At 42.2% G+C, this 11,000-nt stretch overlaps 1 long non-coding RNA gene across 1 annotated transcript; it reads left to right on the top strand.

Moving 5' to 3' along the window:
- Positions 1-783, top strand: LOC311150066. The gene is made up of 3 exons (XR_014615069.1): positions 1-84; positions 384-482; positions 696-783. It is a non-coding gene; the product is annotated as an uncharacterized lncRNA (long non-coding RNA).
- Positions 784-11,000: the final 10,217 nt, after the last annotated feature.

Below are 11,000 nucleotides of genomic sequence, written 5' to 3' on the forward strand. Positions count from 1 at the left end.
CCAACATGCCCCCTTCCTCTGGGCCCGGAGCAGGGCCTGGGGCGGGGCCCGGACAGCCACCAGCACACTACAACAGACCTCTTGGTGAGTGGGGTGGGCACATGCAAGGTTATGCTACACAGCCTGTCAATGAGTTTTGCAACCCTATGAATTACACATAAATGCACATAATTACAGTCAATCACACACAAATGCTGTCTGTCTTAAACAAAGAAAATAAATAATTTGAATGCTGAACACGGACCCCTGGTGGTGAAACTTAAAAACACGCTCTCAGTTCAAGCACCATTTTCTACGTTAACTATACTTCAATAAGGGATGTCTGTGAGTGTGAATGGCCAGGCAGTGTCTGATCATATCTAATGTCCCCTGTCATCTTGCAGGAATGGTAGGCCCCAACATGCCTCCTCCAGGACCCTCAGGTGTTCCCCCTGGTATGCAGGGCCAGCCCACCAACGGACCCCCTAAACAATGGGCCGAAGGTGAGCCTCATCTTGACCCCTGGGCAATGATTCACCTGTGTGTGAGAGGGCACTAGTCTGTAGTGTTTTTAGTCCACGTTCTTCTCTTTCCTGTGCTGAAAATTTCACCAGACCTATCACAAGAAATACACACATATTAAACAGATAATCAATACACCAAAACACTCTGTGGAATGGTAGAACTAATAACTCCTTCAATGCCATATGTTCTAGGGCCCATGGTGAATGCTGCTGCTCCATCCAGTGCCCCCCAGAAGCTGATTCCCCCTCAGCCCACTGGCAGACCCTCCCCTGCTCCCCCCTCCGTGCCCCCAGCTGCCTCCCCGGTCATGCCCCCTCAGACCCAGTCCCCTGGGCAGCCCTCCCAGCCCCCACCCATGGTGCTGCACCAGAAACAGAACCGCATCACGCCCATCCAGAGGCCCCATGGCCTGGACCCAGTGGAGATCCTCCAGCAGAGAGAGTACAGGCTGCAGGCTCGAGCGCTGAGGCGCGTAGCACGTAAAAATCGTCTGTCCTCGGTTGCAACACTCACTACCAAGTTCCAAACTGCCTCTGGAAGCAATGTCAGCACAAGAACTGTTCGTCGGGAGCTTCATGAAATGGGTTTCCATGGCCGAGCAGCCGCACACAAGCCTAAGATCACCATGCGCAATGCCAAGCGTCGGCTGGAGTGGTGTAAAGCTCACCGCCATTGGACTCTGGAGCAGTGGAAACGCGTTCTCTGGAGTGATGAATCACGCTTCACCATCTGGCAGTCCGACGGACGAATCTGGGTTTGGCGGATGCCAGGAGAACGCTACCTGACCGAATGCGTAGTGCCAACTGTAACGTTTGGTGGAGGAGGAATAATGGTCTGGGGCTGTTTTTCATGGTTTGGGTTAGGCCCCTTAGTTCCAGTGAAGGGAAATCTTAACGCTACAGCATACAATGACATTCTAGACGATTCTGTGCTTCCAACTTTGTGGCAACAGTTTGGGGAAGGCCCTTTCCTGTTTCAGCATGACAATGGCCCCATGCACAAAGCGAGGTCCATACAGAAATGGTTTGTCGAGATCGGTGTGGAAGAACTTGACTGGCCTGCACAGAGCCCTGACCTCAACCCCATCGAACACCTTTGGGATGAATTGGAACGCAGACTGCGAGCCAGGCCTAATCGCCCAACATCAGTGCCCGATCTCACTAATGCTCTTGTGGCTGAATGGAAGCAAGTCCCCGCAGAAATGTTCCAACATCTAGTGGAAAGCCTTCCCAGAAGAGTGGAGGCAGTAATAGCAGCAAAGGGGGGACCAACTCCACATTAATGCCCATGATGTTTGGAATGAGATGTTCAAAGAGTAGGTGGCCACATACGTTTGGTCATGTAGCGTACACTTTATTTTTTGGGGGGGTGGTAGATCAACTTAAATGTTGCAGATAGACAGAAGCCACAATCAATGTAATTGTCTGCATCATTTCCAATCCGCCCTATATTTATATACAGTACCAGTCAAAAGTTTGGACACACCTACTCATTCAAGGGTTTTTCTTTATTTTTACTATTTTCTACATTGTAGAATAATAGTGAAGACATCAAAACTATGAAATAACACATATGGAATCATGTAGTAACCAGAAGTGTTAAACAAATCAAAATATATTTTATATTTGAGATTCTTCAAATAGCCACCCTTTGCCTTGATGACAGCTTTGCACACTCTTGGCATTCTCTCAACCAGCTTCACCTGGAATGCGTTTCCAACAGTCTTGAAGGAGTTCCCACATGCTGAGCACTTGTTGGCTGCTTTTCCTTTGCTCTGCTGTCCGATCCCAAACCATCTCAATTGGGTTGAGGTCGGGGGATTGTGGAGGCCAGGTCATCTGATGCACTCCATCACTCTCCTTCTTGGTAAAATAGCCCTTACACAGCCTGGAGGTGTGTTGGGTGATTGTCCTGTTGAAAAACAAATGATAGTCCCACTAAGCCCAAACCAGATGGGATGGCGTACCGCTGCAGAATGCTGTGGTAGACATGCTGGTTAAGTGTGCCTTGAATTCTAAATGAATCACAGACAGTGTCACCAGCAAAGCACCCCCACACCATAACATCTCCTCCTCCATGCTTTACGGTGGGAACTACACATGCAGAGATCATCCGTTCACCCGCACCACGTCTCACAAAGACACGGTGGTTGGAACCACAAATCTCACATTTGGACTCCAGACCAAAGGACACATTTCCACTGGTCTAATGTCCATTGTTCGTGTTTCTTGGCCCAAGCAGGTATCTTCTTCTTATTGGTGTCCTTTAGTAGTAGTCCAAATTTTAGATTTTTGGTACCAACCGCCGTGTCTTTGTGAGACACCGAGTACGTGAACGGATGATCTCTGCATGTGTGGTTCCCACCGTGAAGCATGGAGGAGGAGGTGTGGGGGTGCTTTGCCGGTGACATTGTCAGTCATTTATTTAGAATTCAAGGCACACTTAACCAGCATGGCTACCACAGCATTCTGCAGCGATACGCCATCCCATCTGGTTTGGGCTTAGTGGGACTATCATTTGTTTTTCAACAGGACAATGATCCAAAACACACCACCAGGCTGTGTAAGGGCTATTTGACTAAGGAGAGTGATGGAGTGCTGCATCAGATGACCTGGCCTCCGCAATCACCCAACCTCAACCCAATTGAGATGGTTTGGGATGAGTTGGACCGCAGAGTGACGTAAAAGCAGCCAACAAGTGCTCAGCATATGTGGGAACTCCTTCAAGACTGTTGGAAAAGCATTCCTCATGAAGCTGGTTGAGAGAATTCCAAGAGTGTGCAAAGCTGTCATCAAGGCAAAGGGTGGCTACTTAAACAAATCAAAATATATTTTATATTTTTCTAGCACTTTATTGGTTACTAAATGATTCCATATGTGTTATTTCAGAGTTTTGACGTCTTCACTATTATTCTACAATGTAGAAAATAGTAAAAAATAAAAACCTGTGTGTATATATACAATATATATATATATATTATTGTATTATTTTCCCCTAACCATACCACCCCTCCCTTAATTGGAGTAAACTAATGGACAACAACACTTAGGCTTCTACTTCCAGCTTATACATACTATATACTGTACATATTACGGACACAGTATATTTTACATTAGTTATCTTTTGTTTGTTTTTAGTCCCATCCTTCAGCTACCCTCATCCCCTCCCATCTATCTCTGAAGACCATCCAGTTTTGATTTCTATTTGCCATATATTTTTCAATTGTGCTGTTTCACAAAAGTTCTGAACCTACAGTTGAAGTCGGAAGTTTACATACACCTTAGCCAAATACATTTAAACTCAGTTTTTCACAATTCCTGACATTTAATCCTAGTAAAAATTCCCTGTCTTAGGTAAGTTAGATCACCATTTTATTTTAAAAATGTGAAATGTCAGAATAATAGTAGAGGGAATGATTTATTTAAGCTTTTATTTATTTCATCACATTCCCAGTGGGTCAGAAGTTTACATACACTCAATTAGCATTTGGTAGCATTGCCTTTAAATTATTTAACTTGGGTCAAACGTTTCAGGTAGCCTTCCACAAGCTTCCCACAATAAGTTGGGTGAATTTTGGCCCATTCCTCCTGACAGAGCTGGTGTAACTGAATCAGGTTTGTAGGCCTCCTTGCTCGCACACACTTTTTCAGTTCTGCCCACAAATTGTCTATAGGTTTGAGGTCAGGACTTTGTGATGGCCACTCCAATACCTTGACTTTGATGTCCTTAAGCCATTTTGCCACAACTTTGGAAGTATGCTTGGGGATCATTGTCCATTTTGAAGACCCATTTGCGACCAAGCTTTAACTTCCTGACTGATGTCTTGAGATGTTGCTTCAATATATCCACATAATTTTCCTTCCTCATGATCCCATCTATTTTGTGAAGTGCACCAGTCCCTCCTGCAGCAAAGCACCCCCACAGCATGATGCTGCCACCCCCGTGCTTCACGGTTGGGATGGTGTTCTTCGGCTTGCAAGCACAGTTCTATTTTTGTTTCAGAGGACATTTCTCCAAAAAGTACGATATTTGTCCCCATGTGCAGTTGCAAACCGTAGTCTGGCTTTTTTATGGCGGTTTTGGAGCAGTGGCTTCTTCCTTGCTGAGCGGCCTTTCAGGTTATGTCAATGTAGGACTCGTTTTACTGTGGATATAGATACTTTGGTACCTGTTTCCTCCAGCATCTTCACAAGGTCCTTTGCTGTTGTTCTGGGATTGATTTGCACTTTTCGCACCAAAGTACGTACATCTCTAGGAGACAGAACGCGTCTCCTTCCTGAGCGGTATGACGGCTGCGTGGTCCCATGGTGTTTATACTTGCGTACTATTGTTTGTACAGATGGATGTGGCACCTTCAGGCGTTTGGAAATTGCTCCCAAGGAAGAACCAGACTTGTGGAGGTCTACAAAAAAAAAATCTGAGTTCTTGGCTGATTTCTTTTGATTTTCCCATGATGTCAAGCAAAGAGGCACTGAGTTTGAAGGTAGGCCTTGAAATACATCCACAGGTACACCTCCAATTGACTCAAATGATGTCAATTAGCCTATCAGAAGCTTCTAAAGCCATGACATCATTTTCTGGAATTTTCCAAGCTGTTTAAAGTCACAGTCAACTTAGTGTATGTAAACTTCTGACCCACTGTGCTGTTTCACTAAAGTTCTAAACCTTTCTATTCAGATTGCAACCCAAATAAATGCTTCACAGAGTTCAAGTAACAGACACATCTCAACATCAATTGCTCAGAAGAGACTGCGTGAATCAGGCCTTCATGGTCGAATTGCTGCAAAGAAACCACTACTAAAGAACATCAATAAGAAGAAGAGACTTGCTTGGGCCAAGAAACACGAGCAATGGACATTAGACCAGCATGGCTACCACAGCATTCTGCAGCGATACGCCATCCCATCTTGTTTGGGCTTAGTGGGACTATCATTTATTTTTCAACAGGACAATGACCCAACACACCTCCAGGCTGTGTAAGGGCTATTTTACCAAGGAGGAGAGTGATGGAGTGCTGCATCAGATGACCAAATTGAGATGGTTTGGGATGAGTTGGACCGCAGAGTGAAGGAAAAGCAGCCAACAAGTGCTCAGCATATGTGGGAACTCCTTCAAGACTGTTGGAAAAGCATTTCAGGTGAAGCTGGTTGAGAGAATGCCAAGAGTGTGCAAAGCTGTCATCAAGGCAAAGGGTGACTATTTGAAGAATCTCAAATATAAAATGTATTTTGATTTGTTTAACCCTTTTTTGGTTACTACATGAGTCCATATGTGTTATTTCATAGTTTTGATGTCTTCACTATTATTCTAGGTGTTCTAAAACTTTTGACCAATAGTGAACATATCGTTAGGATCGTAAGAAAATCCATATGTAAATTGTTAGGATCTTAAGAAAAAGCATGCGTGAAACATAAAACGTAAACGTGAAATTTAATCTGTGAACGTACAAACACCATGTTACGATTACGGACTAACATTTTAGGCTTTAACAAATCTTGTTGCAATTCTGACATACAATAATACCTTTCAGAGTTTGGGCAGTTTCATCTCACCAACAAAAAAAACGTACGCCAAATGGCCTATGAGAAGTGCTACGCGAACAAGCATAACAGAGTATAAAAGAACCGGAAGTCAGGGAAACCAGAAAGAGTTAGGTAGCTAATGTAATGGATTTGTTTGCCAGCGCAAGTCTAGATAGCACTAGCTGTATTATGCCTACAACAGTGAAGTTTCAGGCCGCTAGGTGTATCTCTACACCATGGGCATATCTCTGGGTGACGTGGACATCCCCATGCATGCACCTGATCAACATATGACTAATTCAATACTGCACCATCCCATTCTCTGGGCTCTGTCTGCAATCAACCAGTAGTGTATATACCAGGAATAATTAAACATATATGTTGTCCCGTGTAGCTCAGTTGGTAGAGCATGGCGCTTGCAACGCCAGGGTTGTGGGTTCGATTCCCACGGGGGACCAATATGAAAAAATGTATCCACTCACTAACTGTAAGTCGCTCTGGATAAGAGCATCTGCTAAAATGACTAAAATGTAAAAAAAATGTTTGGTGAATCTATGAATGATGTATGACCACTGTAGTCTTTGCCAATCAAAATATTTTTTCCTAGAATATTTTGAAATGTATTTCATCACTCAAAATCTTCCCAAAGCATATTCTGTAGGAGGGGTTAATATGAATAAAAAATAATTTGACATGATTTATATGAATCGGGTCATGAACATATGGACTTTGAAATGAACAAGGGAGAGGTTAAACGTAGGCTAAGTCTGGCATAAGCTTATTCCCACACTTTACAATAACTCTGTTGCAGTGGTCTTAAGTAGTCTCTGTATAGGCTATTCCCTCCATCGCGACACTGCTGCCCAGTTGAAGAGCTTGTGATCGCCATGCTGCACCACAGCACCGTGCGCTTTGGGAAAAGCACTCCTCAGCCTCAGAAGATGCCCTTCTGGAGGCATGCAGCTGTAGAGTCATTATACCCTAATGTAGGCCTATTTGCCTACTAGCCAAATAAAGTACAGAGCATGCATGATGCGTGCAAACCATCATTCCAACATATTTCAACATTTAATTCATCCTTCATTCAGGTCAATCAGTCAGTATGTCATCCATTCTGTCATTAGTCTGAGTTGTCTTTTTATAGTATCATTCTCACACAAGTCATTTGCTGAAGGCCCAAGCCTATACTATGCCATCTTACTGGTATAACGTTGTTATCAAATGCCATTCTAAAACAAGCTCTAAACTTTTATTTTGGAAATGAAACCGTAAGCTGCAAATCAACTCTAACGTCTGAGCTAGAGTTGCTTGATTGACTAGCTAACTTCGACTAGCTACGTTCGGTTCATGTCCTTTGCAGATGCCACATTCCTAACAAAAGTTTGTATGTATAAAAAAGATCTGTAACCGAGTAAAGGGAGACGTAAAGTAAGAATTGAACATGTAAATGTTCATTCATAGTCGTAACATAGGGTTTGTACGTTTACAGATCTAATTTAACGGTTACGTTTCATGTTTCACGCATGGCTTTTCTTACGATCCTAACAATTTACGTATGGATTTTCTTGCGATCCTAACGATACGTACGTTCAACCTTTTGGCAGCTATCTGGCTCCATATTTTTCAGCCATTCCTGAACCTGTGACCAAAAACAAGCTCCACACAGTATGGACAGTACCAAAACAAATGATCTAATGATTCTGTCTCTTCGCAGGAAAATCTGCAGAGCTGGGATTGTTATATCCCCCATATATATAACATTCTATTGGTTGCAAGAATTTTGTATAATAATTTACATTGAAAAACTCTTCAATCCAATGTCGTTTTGTGTATCAGTTCATAAACAATGTGCAATGGAATCGGTACATCAATCTCTTCCCAAGTATTTTGCAAATATATACAGTGAGGGAAAAAAGTATTTGATCCCCTGCTGATTTTGTACGTTTGCCCACTGACAAAGAAATTATCAGTCTATAATTTTAATGGTAGGTTTATTTGAACAGTGAGAGACAGAATAACAACAACAAAAAATCCAGAAAAACGCATGTCAAAAATGTTATAAATTGATTTGCATTTTAATGAGGGAAATAAGTATTTGACCCCCTCTCAATCAGAAAGATTTCTGGCTCCCAGGTGTCTTTTATACAGGTAACGAGCTGAGATTAGGAGCACACTCTTAAAGGGAGTGCTCCTAATCTCAGCTTGTTACCTGTATAAAAGACACCTGTCCACAGAAGCAATCAATCAATCAGATTCCAAACTCTCCACCATGGCCAAGACCAAAGAGCTCTCTAAGGATGTCAGGGACAAGATTGTAGACCTACACAAGGCTGGAATGGGCTACAAGACCATCGCCAAGCAGCTTGGTGAGAAGGTGACAACAGTTGGTGCGATTATTCGCAAATGGAAGAAACACAAAATAACTGTCAATCTCCCTCGGCCTGGGGCTCCATGCAAGATCTCACCTTGTGGAGTTGCAATGATCATGAGAACGGTGAGGAATCAGCCCAGAACTACACGGGAGGATCTTGTCAATGATCTCAAGGCAGCTGGGACCATAGTCACCAAGAAAACAATTGGTAACACACTACACCATGAAGGACTGAAATCCTGCAGCGCCCGCAAGGTCCCCCTGCTCAAGAAAGCACATATACAGGCCCGTCTGAAGTTTGCCAATGAACATCTGAATGATTCAGAGGAGAACTGGGTGAAAGTGTTGTGGTCAGATGAGACCAAAATCAAGCTCTTTGGCATCAACTCAACTCGCCGTGTTTGGAGGAGGAGGAATGCTGCCTATGACCCCAAGAACACCATCCCCACCATCAAACATGGAGGTGGAAACATTATGCTTTGGGGGTGTTTTTCTGCTAAGGGGACAGGACAACTTCACCGCATCAAAGGGACGATGGACGGGGCCATGTACCGTCAAATCTTGGGTGAGAACCTCCTTCCCTCAGCCAGGGCATTGAAAATGGGTTGTGGATGGGTATTCCAGCATGACAATGACCCAAAACACACGGCCAAGGCAACAAAGGAGTGGCTCAAGAAGAAGCACATTAAGGTCCTGGAGTGGCCTAGCCAGTCTCCAGACCTTAATCCCATAGAAAATCTGTGGAGGGAGCTGAAGGTTCGAGTTGCCAAACGTCAGCCTCAACCTTAATGACTTGGAGAAGATCTGCAAAGAGGAGTGGGACAAAATCCCTCCTGAGATGTGTGCAAACCTGGTGGCCAACTACAAGAAACGTCTGACCTCTGTGATTGCCAACAAGGGTTTTTCCACCAAGTACTAAGTCATGTTTTGCAGAGGGGTCAAATACTTATTTCCCTCATTAAAATGCAAATCAATTTATAACATTTTTTACATGCGTTTTTCTAGATTTTTTTGTTGTTATTCTGTCTTTCACTGTTCAAATAAACCTACCATTAAAATTATAGACGATCATGTCTTTGTCAGTGGGCAAACGTACAACATCAGCAGGGGATGAAATACTTTTTTCCCTCACTGTATTGCACAGCTGTACAATTTTTGGTCCTTAAATAAAACTTTTTTATTTATCACAATTTCTTTACTTTCTCTCCCTTCCACTTGCCTCTTTCATTTTTGCTGTAATGCTGCAATTAGTTGGTTGTAATTTTGGATAGTGCAGACATTTCCATATATTTTTGTTAGCTGCATGTGTGACAACTCCACCAGTCCTATTTATGATATAATTGAAAAGATTATACCATTTCAAATATTATATATATATTTTTTAAATAACATTTCTTTAATCAATTCGTATATTTCAGTTTATACTATTTGTGGTAATATTTGTAAAGTATTTTCTGGTGGATTAAACTGAAATTGCAACCAACTTTCTATGGCTTGTTTTAAAAATAGCTATATTTTGGCAATTATTTCATTTTCAAATAACCGAAAGTTAGAGGTTGTAATCTGAATAAAGGGAAAAAGGCCATTCTTGAACACGGGGTGAGCCATTCTTACTAATCTGCTAGAGAACCAGTTTGTATTTAAGTATAGCTTTTGTATGACTGAAGCCTTTAGTGAGAGGTCTAATACTTTAATATTTTATAATTTATGCCCTCCGAATTCATATTCATTATATAAATAGGCCCATTTAATTTTGTCTGGCTTGCCGTTCCATATAAAATGGAATTTCTTCTCATAATAATAAAACAAAAAAAGTTGTTAGGTGTAGGCAGGGCCATAAGCGGCAGGTAGCTTAGTGGTTAAGAGCGTTGTGCCAGTAACCGAAAGGTCTCTGGTTCTAATCCCCGAGCCGACTAGGTGAAAAATCTGTCGATGTGCCCTTGAGCAAGGCACTTAACCCTAATTGCTCATGTAAGTCGCTCTGGATAAGAGCGTCTGCTAAATGACTAAAATGTAAATGTAAATGTAAACTGTGATATGACTAAAGAGTTAATCAGGGTGATTTTTCCACAAAAAGACAGGTATTTTCATTTCCAAGGTAGCAATTTTTGCCAACTTTCTATAAAAATGTATTGTAGTGAAATCATTTATTTCGGGATATGAATACAGAGTATGTCAACTTCCCCGTCAGACCATTTTATTGGTAAACTACACAGTAATGTAAAAATGGTATGTTTTTGTAATCCAATACACTTATCATAATTTGGTTGTAATCCAAAGAGGTTAGAAATATGATCTAGATTGTCTATGAGGCTGTGGAGGGATCCAAATTGTGGATTTAAAAGAAAACATGAATCATCAGCATACAATGACACCTTGGTTTTTAAGCCTTGGATTTCTAGCCCCTTGATATTATTGTTGGATCTGATTTTAATAGCTAACATTTCGATGGCCATAATAAAATGATACGGTGATAGTGGACAACCTTGTTTTACACCTCTTGACCGTTTAATACTTTCTGAGAAGTAGCCATTATTTACTATTTTACACCTAGGGATACTATCCATAACTTTAACCCATTGTATAAGAGATTCTCCAAAATT

Source organism: Coregonus lavaretus, assembly GCF_964263955.1.
Source record: "Coregonus lavaretus genome assembly, chromosome: 2".
NCBI classification, from domain to species: Eukaryota; Metazoa; Chordata; class Actinopteri; order Salmoniformes; family Salmonidae; genus Coregonus; species Coregonus lavaretus.